Raw genomic sequence first — 14,570 nt, 5'->3', positions numbered from 1 at the left:
AGAAACTCCATGCAGATGGGCTTTTGGAATCACTTGATTATGAATCATTTGATACTTGCGAACCATGCCTCATGGGCAAGATGACTAAAACTCCGTTCTCAGAACAATGGAGCGAGCCAATGACTTATTGGAAATAAAACATACCAATGTATGTGGTCCAATGAGTGTTGAGGCACGCGGCGGGTATCGTTATTTTCTGACACTCACAAATGATTTGAGAAGATATGGGTATATCTACTTGATGAAACATAAGTCTGAAACATTTGAAAAGTTCAAAGAATTTCAGAGTAATCATCGTAACAAGAAATAAAGTTTCTACGATCCAATCATGGAGGAGAATATTTGAGTTATGAGTTTGGTCTTCATTTGAAACAATGTGGAATAGTCTCGCAACTCACGCCACCCGGAACACCACAGCGTAATGGTGTGTCCGAACGTCGTAACCGCACTTTATTAGATATGGTGCGATCTATGATGTCTCTTACTGATTTACCGCTATCGTTTTGGGGTTATGCTTTAGAGACGGCTGCATTCATGTTAAATAGGGCACCATCTAAATCCGTTGAGATGACACCTTATGAACTGTGGTTTGGCAAGAAACCTAAGATGTCGTTTCTTAAAGTTTGGGATTGCGGCACTTATGTCAAAAGGCTTCAGCCTGATAAGCTCGAACCCAAATCGGATAAGTGCGTCTTCATAGGATACCCTATGGAAACAATTGGGTACACCTTCTACCACAGATCCAAAGGCAAGATCTTTGTTGCCAAGAATGGAACATTTCTAGAGAAGGAGTTTCTCTCGAAAGAAGTGAGTGGGAGGAAACTAGAACTTGATGAAGTAATTGTACCTTCTCTCAATTTGGAAAGTAGTACATGAGAGAAATCCGTTCCCGTGTTGCCTACACCAACTAGAGAGGAAGCTAATGAGAGAAACTTCGGATTAAGTTACTACTGGACCACGTAGGTTGAACAGAGCACGTTCCGCACTAGAGTGGTACGGTAATCCTGTCCTGGAAGTCATGTTACTAGACCATGACGAACCTACGATCTATGAAGAAGCAATGATGAGCCCAGATTCTGACAGATGGCTTGAGGCCATGAAATCTGAGATATGATCCATGTATGAGAACAAAGTATGGACTTTGGTGGACTTGCCCGATGATCGAAAATCCATAGAGAATAAATGGATCTTCAAGAAGAAGGTTGACACTGACGGTAATGTTACTGTCTACAAAGATCGACTTGTCGCGAAAGGTTTTTGATAAGTTCAAGGGGTTGACTATGATGAACCTTTCTCACCCGTAGCGATGCTTAAGTCCGTCCGAATCATGTTAGCAATTGCCACATTTAATGATTATGAAATCTGGCAAATGGACGTCAAAACTGCATTCCTTAATGGATTTCTTAAAGAAGAGTTGTATATGATGCAACTAGAAGGTTTTGTCGATCCTAAAGGTGCTAACAAAGTGTGCAAACTCCAGCGATCCATCTATGGACTGGTGCAAGCATCTCGGAGTTCAAATATACACTATACAGACTTTCGGTGAAGCCTGTATTTACAAGAAAGTGAATGGGAGCTCTGTAGCATTTCTAATATTGTATGTAGATGACATATTGTTGATTGGAAATGATGTAGAATTTCTGGATAGCATAAAAGGATACTTGAATAAGAGTTTTTCAATGAAAGACCTTGGTGAAGCTGCTTATTGATACGTCTCCAACGTATCTATAATTTATGAAGTATTCATGCTATTATATTATCCATCTTGGATGTTTTATGGGCTTTACTATGCACTTTTATATTATTTTTGGGACTAAACTATTGACCCAGAGCCCAGTGCCAGTTCCTGTTTTGTTCCTTGTTTCAGTGTTTCGAAGAAAAGGAATATCAAACGGAGTCAAAACGGAATGAAACCTTCTGGAGAAGTTATTTTTGGAAGGAAAGCTACCCGATAGACTTGGAGTGCATGTCAGGAAAGAAACGAGGGAGCCACGAGGTAGGGGGTGCGCCCTCCACCCTCGTGGGCCCCTCGTGGCTCCCCTGACGTACTTCTTCCTCCTATATATACCCATATACCCTAAAACGATCAGGGAACATAATAGATCGGGAGTTCCGCCGCCGCAAGCCTTTGTAGCCACCAAAAACCAATCAGGACCCTGTTCCGGCACCCTGCCGGAGGGGGGAACCCTCACCGGTGGCCATCTTCATCATCCCGACGCTCTCTATGACGAGGAGGGAGTAGTTCACCCTCGGGGCTGAGGGTATGTACCAATAGCTATGTGTTTGATCTCTCTCTCTCTCGTGTTCTTGATTTGGTACGATCTTGATGTATCGCGAGCTTTGCTATTATAGTTGGATCTTATGTTGCTTCTCCCCCTCTACTCTCTTGTAATGGATTGAGTTTTCCCTTTGAAGTTATCTTATCGGATTGAGTCTTTAATGATTTGAGAACACTTGATGTATGTCTTGCCGTGCGTATCTGTGGTGACAATGGGATATCACGTGATTCACTTGATGTATGTTTTTGTGATCAACTTGCGGGTTCTGCCCATGAACCTATGCATAGGGGTTGGCACACGTTTTGGTCGTGATTCTCTGGTAGAAACTTTGGGGCACTCTTTGAGGTTCTATGTGTTGGTTGAATAGATGAATCTGTGATTGTGTGATGCATATCGTATAGTCATACCCACGGATACTTGAGGTGACATTGGAGTATCTAGGTGACATTAGGGTTTTGGTTGATTTGTGTCTTAAGGTGTTATTCTAGTACGAACTCTAGGGCTGTTTGTGACACTTATATGAATAGCCCAACGGATTGATTGGAAAGAATAACTTTGAGGTGGTTTCGTACCCTACCATAATCTCTTCGTTTCTTCTCCGCTATTAGTGACTTTGGAGTGACTCTTTGTTGCATGTTGAGGGATAGTTATATGATCCAATTATGTTATTATTTTTGAGAGAACTTGCACTAGTGAAAGTATGAACCCTAGGCCTTAGTTCAACGCATTGCAATACCGTTTACGCTCACTTTTACCACTTGTTACCTTGCTGTTTTTATATTTTCAGTTTACAAAAACCTATATCTACCATCCATATTGCACTTGTATCACCATCTCTTCGCCAAACTAGTGCACCTATACAATTTACCATTGTATTGGGTGTGTTGGGGACACAAGAGACTCTTTGTTATTTGGTTGCAGGGTTGCTTGAGAGAGACCATCTTCATCCTACGCCTCCCACGGATTGATAAACCTTAGGTCATCCACTTGAGGGAAATTTGCTACTGTCCTACAAACCTCTGCACTTGGAGGCCCAACAACGTCTACAAGGAGAAGGTTGCGTAGTAGACATCACTTATATATTGGGCATCAAGATCTATAGAGATAGATCAAGAAGCTTAATAGGACTTTTACAAAGCACATACCTTGACAAAGTTTTGTAGAATTTAAAAATGGATCAGTCAAAGAAAGGGTTCTTGCCTGTGTTGCAAGGTGTGAAGTTGAGTCAGATTTAGAGCCCGACCACTGCGGAAGATAGAGAGAAAATGAAGTCATTCCCTATGCCTCAGCCATAGGTTCTATCACATATGCTATGATGTGTACCAGACCTGATGTGTGCCTTGCCATAAGTCTGGCAGGGGGGTACCAAAGTAATCCAGGAGTGGATCACTGGACAACGGTCAAGAACATCCTGAAGTACCTGAAAAGGACAAAGGATATGCTTCTCGTTTATGGAGGTGACAAAGAGCTCGTCGTAAATGGTTATGTCGATGCTAGCTTTGACACTGATCCAGATGACTCTAAGTCACAAACCGGATACGTATTTATATTGAATGGTGGAGCTGTCAGTTGGTGCAGTTCCAAGCAGAGCGTCATGGAGGGATCTATGTGTTAAGCAGAGTACATTGCTGCTTTGGAAGCAGCAAATGAAGGAGTCTGGACGAAGGAGTTCATATCCGATCTAGGTGTAATACCTAGTGTATCGGGTCCAATGAAAATCTTTTGTGACAATAATGGAGTGATTGCCTTGGCAAAGGAATCTAGATTTCGCAAGAGAACCAAACACATCAAGAGACGCTTCAACTACATCCGTGAACAAGTCAAGGAGGGAGACATAGAGATTTGCAATATACATACATATCTGAATGTAGCAGACCCGTTGACTAAGCCTCTTCTGCGAGCAAAACATGACCAGCACCAAGACTCCATGGGTGTTAGATTCATTGCAATGTAATCTAGATTATTGACTCTAGTGTAAGTGGGAGATTGAAGGAAATATGCCCTAGAGGCAATAATAAAGTTGTTATTTTATATTTCCTTATTATGATAAAGGTTTATTATTCATGCTAGAATTGTATCGATCGGAAACCTTAATACATGTGTGAATACATAAAAGAACAACGTGTCCCTAGTGAGCCTCTACTAGACTAGCTCGTTGATCAAAGATTGTTAAGGTTTCCTAACCATGGACATGAGTTGTCATTTGATAACGGGATCACATCAATAGGAGAATGATGTGATGGATAAGACCCATTCGTTAGCTTAGCATAATGATCGTTAAGTTTTATTGCTATTGCTTTCGTCATGTCATGTACACATTCCTTCGACTATGAGATTATGCAACTCCCGGATACCGGAGGAATGCCTTGTGTGCTATCAAACATCACAACATAACTGGGTGATCATAAATATGCTCTACAGGTATCTCCGAAGGTGTTTGTTGAGTTGGCATAGATCGAGATTAGGATTTGTCACTCTGAGTATCGGAGAGGTATCTTTTGGCCCTCTCGGTAATACACATCATAAGGTTGCAAGCAAACGACTAAGGAGTTAGTCATGAGGTGATGTCTTACGTGAATAAATTATGCCCTAGAGGCAATAATAAAGTTGTTATTTTATATTTCCTTATTCATGATAAAGATTTATTATTCATGCTAGAATTGTATTGATCGGAAACCTAAATATATTTGTAAATACATAAACAAACACCGTGTCCCTAGTGAGCCTCTAATAGACTAGCTCGTTGATCAAAGATGGTTAAGTTTCCTAACCATAGACATGTTTTGTCATTTGAAAACAGGATCACATCATTAGGAGAATGATGTGATGGACAAGACCCATCCATTAGCTTAGCATAACGATCGTTCAGTTTATTGCTATTACCTTCTTCATGTTAAATACATATTCCTTCAACTATGAGATTATGCAACTCCCGGATACCGAAGGAATGCCTTGTGTTCTATCAAATGTCACAACGTAACTGGGTGATCATAAAGATGCTCTACAAGTATCTTCGAAGGTGTTTGTTGAGTTGGCATAGATCGACATTATAGGATTTGTCACTCCGAGTATCGGAGAGGTATCTCTGGGCCCTATCGGTAATACACATCATAAGCTTGGAAGCAAATGACTAAGGAGTTGGTCATGAGGTGATGTATTACGGAATGAGTAAAGAGACTTGCCGGTAACGAGATTGAACTAGGTATGAAGATACCGACGATCGAATCTCGGGCAAGTAACATACCGATGGACAAAGGGAATTACGTATGTTGTCATAACGGTTCGACCGATAAAGATCTTCATAGAATATGTAGGAGCCAATATGGGCATCTAGGGTCCGCTATTGGTTATTGACCGGAGAGGTGTCTCGGCCATGTCTACATAGTTCTCGAACTCGTAGGGTCCGCACGCTTAACGTTTGATGACGATATAATATTATATGAGTTATGTGATTTGGTGACCGAATGTTGTTCAGAGTCCCGGATGAGATCACGAACATGACGAGGAGTCTCGAAATGGTCGAGAGGTAAAGATTGATATATAGGACGATAGTATTCGGACACTGGAAGTGTTCCGGAGGGTACCGGGTACATATCGGGTCACCGGAAGGGGTTCCGGACACCCCCGTCAAAAGATATGGGCCAAGAGGGGAAACGCACCAGCCACAAGGGGCTGGTGCGCCCCCCATATGGGCTGAACCAGAAGAGAAGGAAAGAGGGGAAGGGAGAAGGAAAGGGGGAGGGATTCGGCCTCCCCCTTCCTTCCCTCCTCCCTCCTCTTTCCTTCCCCCTCCGGTAAATAAGGAAGGGGGGCGGCCATGGGAAGGCCCCAAGTAGGATTCAGCTTACTTGGGCGCCTCCTTGGCTGCCTTCCCTCCCCCCACCTATATATATATGGGGGGGGGCGCCCCTAGTACACACCAAACAATTGTTTAGCCGTGTGCGGCGCCCCCCTCCACCGTTTACACCCCGGTCATATTTTCGTAGTGCTTAGGCGAAGCCCTGCGAGGATCACTTCACCATCACCGTCACCACGCCGTCGTGCTAACGGAACTCATCTACTACCTCGACGTCTTGCTAGATCAAGAAGGCGAGGGACATCACCGAGCTAAACATGCGCAGAACGGGGAGGTGTCGTGCGTTTGGCACTTGATCGGTTGAAGCGCGAAGAAGTTCGACTACATCAACCACATTAAGTAACGCTTCCGCTTATGGTCTACGAGGGTACGTAGACACACTCTTCCCCTCGTTTCTATGCGTCTCCATGGATAGATCATTGCGTGTGCATAGATATTTTTTTGTTATCCTTGCAACGTTTCCCAACATTACGGAACGAGTAAAGAGACTTGCCAGTAACGAGGTTGAACTAGGTATGAAGATACTGACGATCGAATCTCGGGCAAGTTAACATACCGATGGACAAAGGGAATTACGTATGTTGTCATAATGGTTCGAGCGAATAAGATCTTCGTAGAATATGTAGGAGCCAATATGGCCATCCAGGTTCCGCTATTGGTTATTGACCGGAGAGGTGTCTTGGTCATGTCTACATAGTTCTCGAACCTGTAGGGTCCGCACGCTTAACGTTCGATGACGATATAATATTATATGAGTTATTTGATTTGGTTACTGAATGTTGTTCGGAGTCCCGGATGAGATCACGGACATGACGAGGAGTCTCGAAATGGTTGAGAGATAAATATTGATATATAGGACGATGGTATTCGGACACCGGAAGTGTTCCGGAGGGTACCAGGTACATATCGTGTCACTAAAAGGGGTTCCGGGCACCCCCAGCAAAAAATATGGGCCTTATGGGCCAAGAGGGGAAACCCTCCAGCCACAAGGGGCTGGTGCGCCCCCCATATGGGCCGAACCAGGAGGAGAAGGAAAGAGGGGAAGGGAAAGGAAAGGGGGGATTCGGCCTCCCCCTTCCTTCCCTCCTCCCTCCTTCCCTTCCCCTTCCGGCAAATATGGCAAGGGGGGCACGGCCAAGAGGAGACCCCAAGTAGGATTCTGCCTATTTGGGCGCTTCCTGGCAGCCTCCCCTCTCCTTCCCACCTATATATATATATATATATATATATATATATATATATATATATATATATATATATGTGGGGGGGGGGGGCTAGCACACTGTTAGTGTCAAAACCGGCGGATCTCGGGTAGGGGGTCCCGAACTGTGCGTCTAAGGCGGATGGTAACAGGAGGCGGGGGACACGATGTTTACCCAGGTTCGGGCCCTCTCGATGGAGGTAATACCCTACTTCCTGCTTGATTGATCTTGATGATATGAGTATTACAAGAGTTGATATACCATGAGATCGTAGAGGCTAAACCCTAGAAGCTAGCCTATGGTATGATTGTTGTTGGCCTACGGACTAAACCGTCCGATTTATGTAGACACCGGAGGGGGCTAGGGTTACACAGAGTCGGTTACAAGGGAGGAGATCTACATATCCGTATTGCCAAGCTTGCCTTCCACGCCAAGGAGAGCCCCACCCGGACACGGGACGAAGTCTTCAATCTTGTATCTTCATAGTCCAACAGTCTGGCCAAAGGATATAGTCCGGCTATCCGAGGACCCCCTAATCCAGGACTCCCTCAGTAGCCCCTGAACCAGGCTTCTATGACGATGAGTCCGACGCGCAGATTGTCTTCGGCATTGCAAGGCGGGTTCCTCCTCCGAATACTCCATTGAAGATTTTGAACACGAGGATAGTGTCCGGCTCTGCAAAACAAATTCCACATACCACCGTAGAGAGAATAATATTTCCACAAATCTAATCTGCTAACACATTTTGCAGCATGACATCACACCACGGGCCGGTCATTATTCGAACCATTTTTCACAACCAGCCACTGCACATATTGCGAGGCGGTTTTCTTGGCACGTCTTGTCGAAGCAGAGATCGTGTCCCCTTATCACGGGATTCTCATCAATACGGGTGTGGGTAACCCAACCGCGCCATCAATTACGGCGCTTGGGGAATAAGCGAGTTTACCAGGTGGGGGGGAGGCGCATAGTTTCTTCCGCCCTTATAAAGGGACAAGGATTCACCTTTTTCACCCACGCCTTCTTCCTCCTCACTCATCCATTCTTGCACACTCGAGCTCCAGCACCCAAGTTTGCATTTTTCTCCTCAAACCACTCCAAGCATGTCCGGAGCGGGAGGCAAGTGGATGGTCTCCTCCGTTACGTAGGAGGACATCACAAAGCTGCGGGGAGCCGAATACCTGGCCGCGGATATCGCGCACCGGCTGCCAGATGCGGGGCATATTGTCCCTACTCCAGAACCCCATGAGAGGATGGTATTTCTTACCCACTTCGTCTGCAGACTGGGATTTCCCCTCCACCCGTTTGTCCACGGGCTCATGTTCTACTACGGGCTGGACTTCCATGATCTGGCCCCTAACTTCATCCTCAACATCTCGGCGTTTATCGTTGTGTGCGAGACCTTCCTTCGCATCAAGCCCCACTTCGGCTTATGGCTGAATACCTTCAACGTAAAGCCAAAGGTGGTAGTCGGTCAGCAGGCGGAGTGCGGAGGCGCCATGGTGGGCAAAATGCCCAACGTCACCTGGCTCGAAGGCTCCTATGTGGAGACCGTGAAGGGGTGGCAATCGGGGTGGTTCTACATCACCGAGCCGCGCGACACCAACTGGGTGGCGGCCCCCGAATTTCGATCCGGAATCCCCATGCGGCTCACTTCCTGGAAAGAGAAGTGCCTATCCCAGGGTTCATCGGTGGAGCTGACCGGACTCCAGACCTGTGTCAGAAACATGATGATCAAGAAAATCAAGCTCGTCAACGTGGTCCAAGTCATGCTCTTCCGTCGGATCCTCCCGTGTCAAAGACGGGCATTCAATTTGTGGGAGTTCGACCCGGCCGAACACCAGACGCTGCGAGAGCTCTTCGACATGACGCACAAGGACGTCTGGAAGGTGCTGTTTAAGGGCGCCGAGGTACCTCCTCCCCTTACCGAGGACCGCGGACTCAGCGCAAAGCGCCCTGCCAATCCGGTAAGTCTTTTACATCTCATAGGATGTTCTTTTCCCCAGTATAACCATGCGCGGGATCTAAGCCTTCATGCCATTTAACAGGACTGGGTAGCAACAACGGAGCAGATCGATTGTCCGGCTCCCCTACCCGAAGATCCAGCAGATGCTCTCATAACGGAAATGCTGGTTCCGGCGCCTTATGAGGTGCCGGAGAAGAAGGCCACGGGGACCAGGAAGGGTCTCCGGCGCAAGGTTATATCGGAATCATCGTCCGGAAACACCGAGGTGCACTCCTCCCACGAAAACGAGGAGGAGGAAGAGGAAAGTTCTCCCCCCCAGCCGGGGGGGGGGCACAGGAAAAGGAAGGCCGCCCCATCAGGGGAGGCCGAAGGGTCCAAGAAGGGAAGGACCCTCCTCCCGGACTGCTCCACGACGGCTGCTTTCAGCGACGAGGAGTGGTTACCCAGGGACAAGCTCCTGGCGAAGTCGTGAGTATCCGGATACCATAATAATTCTTGGTATGTCTTATTGTACTGTTTCTTATCATGCCACGCATGATTATGCAGTCCATCCCGAGCCCATATTGACGTGTCTTCGTCGGATGATTCTTTGGGCCCGTCAGATATGAACAGCGATTCACTCCCGACCGCCTCCTCCCCTCGCCCTACGGACGATGCCGAGGTGTTGTCTTAAAGGGAACATAACCAAGGGGAGACGGTTTCGGAGGCGCCCCAAGGCGACATTCCAGGTGCTGGGCGTACGAGGGGCAAGACTCCCCTGGGCCCCAACGCCGGGGGCAGCAAGTCTAGCCCCAAGCCGAATACGGCGTCGGAGCCTCCAGTGGTTCCGGATTCTGTCAGGCAACCCCTCGCTAAGGGGGGCAAGCTGTCTGTGCCGATGGCGTCTGTCCATCCAGAGGCATTGGACAACTTGCTGGAAGTGCTTCGCGGCGCTTCCATTGACGAAGAGCACCGCACTATTATGAGTGCGGTAGTCAAGAAGGTTCAGTCCGCTAAGAGCAGACTGACTGAAGCCTGTGCCAGCCTCCTAACCGGCTTTGAGGTAAGTAATCAAATTGTAAGAAAATGTTACAACATAGACAGTAGCCCCTGATGCTCTATTTGGCGTTCGCGAAGAAAGGCCGAATAGAGGATCAAATAATAATCGCAGGAGTCTAATCAAAATGTGTCTATGTGAATAAGCAGGCTTCACTGCTGGCCGCCGCCGCTTGTACTGCGGAGGTCGCCGCACTGAAGCAGGACCTTGAGCTGTCCAAGGAAGAGCTCGGCCTTACCAAGAGGCAGCTCGAAGAGAACAAAGGTAAGTGACACCCCGTCTGAATATTGATAAAGAAAAATTTGGTTTTGGAATAATAGGATCATCATGAATTTTGCTAGGGGCCACGACCGAAGTGGCGGCCCTGCAGAAGGCGCTATCCGAGCCGAAGACAAAGCGGCCAAGGAGTGCATCGAGCGAGAGAAACAAGAGGCCCGAGTAGGCGAGGTGCAGCAAGAGCTCCAGGCTCTCATCAAGAAACACGAGTCCTTGGAGCTTGACTCTAAGACGCAAGGCTCCGAGCTTGCGAAGGCCCTCGAAAGCGCACAACATGCCAAGGCCGAAGCCCAAAAGGCCCTCCAGGAAATTGAGGCGGTTAAGAAGATAGCGGCGGGTAAGGCATTCATTATGCAAAGCAAGCATGTGAAGGAAACTTTCTTTTTACTTACCCGAGTTCGGAGCTCTCCAGGAGCGTTCGCAGATCTACCCCGCAGTGTGTCGGATGCCGCAGAGTTCTACCGGGCCGAGGAGGGGAGCTCGACGGAGAAGTTGTTCTGGTCTCAGTATACTGGGACCGAACACCCAATGCCCTTGAGCGACCAGTTGAAGCAACTGGTCGAGCTTCACAAGGCGGCCGAACAGGCCATGAGGGGTCTTATAGTTCGGATGTGGCCTGGCGAGCCCCTGCCTGGTAGCTACTTCGGTCTGGTGAGGCGGCTTGTGAATGCCTGCCCATGGTTTGAAGTCATAAAGCGGTTCGTCTGCATCGAGGGTGCACGCAGGGCTTTTGCCCGGGCGAAGGTGCACTTGGCGAAGCTGGACGCCGAAAAGCTGGTGAAGGAGGGGCCGCCGGAGGGCAAGGAGCATCGCCACCCCGAAAAGTATTATGACAGTGTCTTGAAGGGTGCTCGCCTTGTGGCGGAGGAATGTGCTAAGGATGTAATATTTGAATAAATGTACTCATGTGATCCTGTAATATGAAACGAGTTCATTTGCGCTATGCAACGCTTGTTAATTTAAAATATTACCTTCTGTGCGGCCGTTTATAAAATCTGAGAGTTGGCCAGTCGTCGGCTTCTGCCCCCATGTAACTGAGGTGTTCGGGATAAACCTGAGCACTCTTTATCCCAATTTTGGGTCCTTCGAAGGAGGTGTTCAGCACAACGAACCAGGAAATCAGACTATAAAGCTTTATCACTCTCACTTTGCCATAGAAGTCTACAATTTTAAATTTTGGCGAAGCCCCTAGTATTCGGAAGGCCGAATTTGGGGCGCTATATACGCCTAAGTCGGGCAAGGCCGATTCCTCGCCCAAAGCGGAAAAAGTCTTTAAGGACTTGAGACCTCTCGAACAGCGACCAACTCTCGCCTTATCATGACAGTCAGATTTCGGCTTTCTCTACTGAGGTGCTCCTCCGGAAGAACCGGGACACAATTGAGTAGTTCTCCCAGTGCTACCTTAGCCAATATTGCGGAACATAAGGTACCAAAACATGGGAGCCGGGCAAACCCAACTATTGACCCAAGACATGATTCAGAGCTGATGCATATAATGCTATAAGTTCGGGGTGCCGCACTGTCGAAAGTGTTCGGACTTCTCACGCTGTATTTATGGGGTATACTGAAGCCCCTGGCGCACTGGTCGTACCAGAATGTATGGGTGCAATTTGTCATAAATAAGCAGACAAGGAGAAAAAGAAATGCAATAATAGGCTAACGCTATACATTGTTGTTTAAATAGTATGTCAAAGCGTATGTATACAAGTAGTGCAATAAGCAAAAAATATGACTATTTGACATGTCCTATCCAAGGGCAAGCTGTGTATGGGTATGTAAAAACAGGTAGACCAATCGTTATCAGAGACCACCTGGGATTTCCCTTGTACGTCAGAGCTTCTTGCTTCCTTGGTATTTCCTTCCCGTAATGCGTCCAGCAACCAGACTGCCGAAAAGGGCTTCCAGAGAGCAGGGTCCTGACAGAGAGAAAATGATAAAGGTATACAGCCCCTCGGGCGGTTGAGCCGCATTGTGGGACGTGTCCTGGCCGTGCCTCCGCCTATGCCCATGGTATTTTTAGTGCGTAATTATGTACGCGCGGCACAGATTTCGTCGCTTGACTGGGACTAGGATGGAGGCCGAATTGCTAGGTGAGCTCTGAACGTGCCAGGCGATCCTGTTGCAGGTTACTCCGGACTCGCTTGAAGGTGTCCGGGGGCTTTATCGCCGAATTGGCGGTTTGCCTTAAAAGGCTGCTTTGTGCTTCTGCTGCGAGGGCCGCAGTGTGCTCCTCCGTGCGGAGCGAGCGTTCTGTGTTTCCATTGACTGTTATAACCCCACGAGGTCCTGGCATTTTGAGCTTGAGGTATGCATAATGCGGTACCGCATTGAATCTGGCAAATGCCGTTCGTCCGAGCAGTGTGTGATAGCCACTGCAGAACGGGACGATATCATAGATTTACTCCTCGCTGCGGAAGTTGTCCAGAGATCCGAAGACCACTTCCCGTGTGATTGAGCCCGTGCAACGGGCCTCTACACCTGGGATGACACCTTTAAAGGTGGTTTTAGTGGGTTTGATCCTCGAGGGATCTATACCCATTTTGCGCATTGTATCCTGATAAAGCAGGTTCAGGCTGCTGCCACTGTCCATAAGGACTCGGGTGAGGTGAAATCCGTCAATGATGGGATCAAGGACCAATGCGGCAGAACCGCCATGAAGGATACTAGTGGGGTGGTCCCTACGATCGAAAGTGATCGGACAAGAAGACCATGGGTTGAACTTTGGGGCGACTGGCTCCATCGCATAGACGTCCCTTAGTGCATGCTTCCGTTCCCTCTTGGGAATATGGGTTGCGTATATCATGTTCACCGTTTTCACTTGGGGAGGAAATTTCTTCCTTCCTCCTGTGTTCGGCGGCCGGGACTCCTCCTCGTCGTTGCTATGCAGCCCCGTTTCCTTGTTTTCGGTATTCAACTTGCCGGCCTGCTTGAACACCCAACATTCTCTGTTGGTGTGATTGGCTGGCTTATCGCGGGTGCCGTGAATTTGACACGAGCGATCGAGTATGCGGTCCAAACTGGACGGGCCCGAGTTGCTTCTTTTGAACGGCTTCTTCCGCTGACCGGATTTGGAGCCACTGAATCCGGCATTGACTGCTGTGTCTTCGTCGTTGTCACCGTTGTTGCGGCGCTTGTGTATGTTGCAACGTGGTCTGCCGTTACTATCTTTGGCATCTGAATTGCCATGACTTCTTGATGTGTTGTTGCTGCGAGCCAGCCAGCTGTCCTCGCCCGTGCTAAAGCGGGTCATGAGTGTCGTGTGGGCTGCCATAGACTTCGGCTTCTCCTGGCCGAGGTGCCGGGCGAGCCACTCGTCATGGATGTTATGCTTAAATGCCGCTAAGGCCTCTGCGTCCGGACAATCGACAATTTGGTTCTTCTTAGTTAGGAACCGGGTCCAGAATTTCCTGGCCGATTCCCCTGGCTGTTGAGTTACATGGCTCAAGTCATCAGCATCCGGTGGTCGCACATAAGTGCCCTGGAAGTTGTCAAGGAATGCATCTTCCAAATCCTCCCAACTTCCAATGGAGTTTGCTGGGAAGCTATTCAGCCAATGCCGAGCTGGTCCTTTGAGTTTTAGTGGGAGGTACTTGATGGCATGTAGATCGTCACCGCGGGCCATGTGGATGTGGAGGAGGAAATCCTCGATCTAGACCGCGGGGTCTGTTGTGCCATCGTATGACTCAATGTTCACGGGTTTGAATCCTTCTGGGAATTCATGATCCATTACTTCATCGGTGAAGCATAGGGGGTGTGCCGCGCCTCTGTGCCAGGCTATTTCACGACGCAGTTCATACGAGTCTTGTCTGCTGTATTCGGCCCGGCCGGATTTGCTTTTAGTGTATCCGGCGTGACGATCATGGTCACGCGTTGGGGCGCGACCCCGTGATCCGTAGATCGATCTTGTATGTCTTGCTTTGTTTTCCAATACGTCTCGCAGGTCCTGCGTGTTGCC

This window comes from Triticum aestivum, chromosome 6D, assembly GCF_018294505.1.
Source record: "Triticum aestivum cultivar Chinese Spring chromosome 6D, IWGSC CS RefSeq v2.1, whole genome shotgun sequence".
NCBI lineage: Eukaryota > Viridiplantae > Streptophyta > Magnoliopsida > Poales > Poaceae > Triticum > Triticum aestivum.
This window is presented reverse-complemented; position numbering follows the sequence as displayed.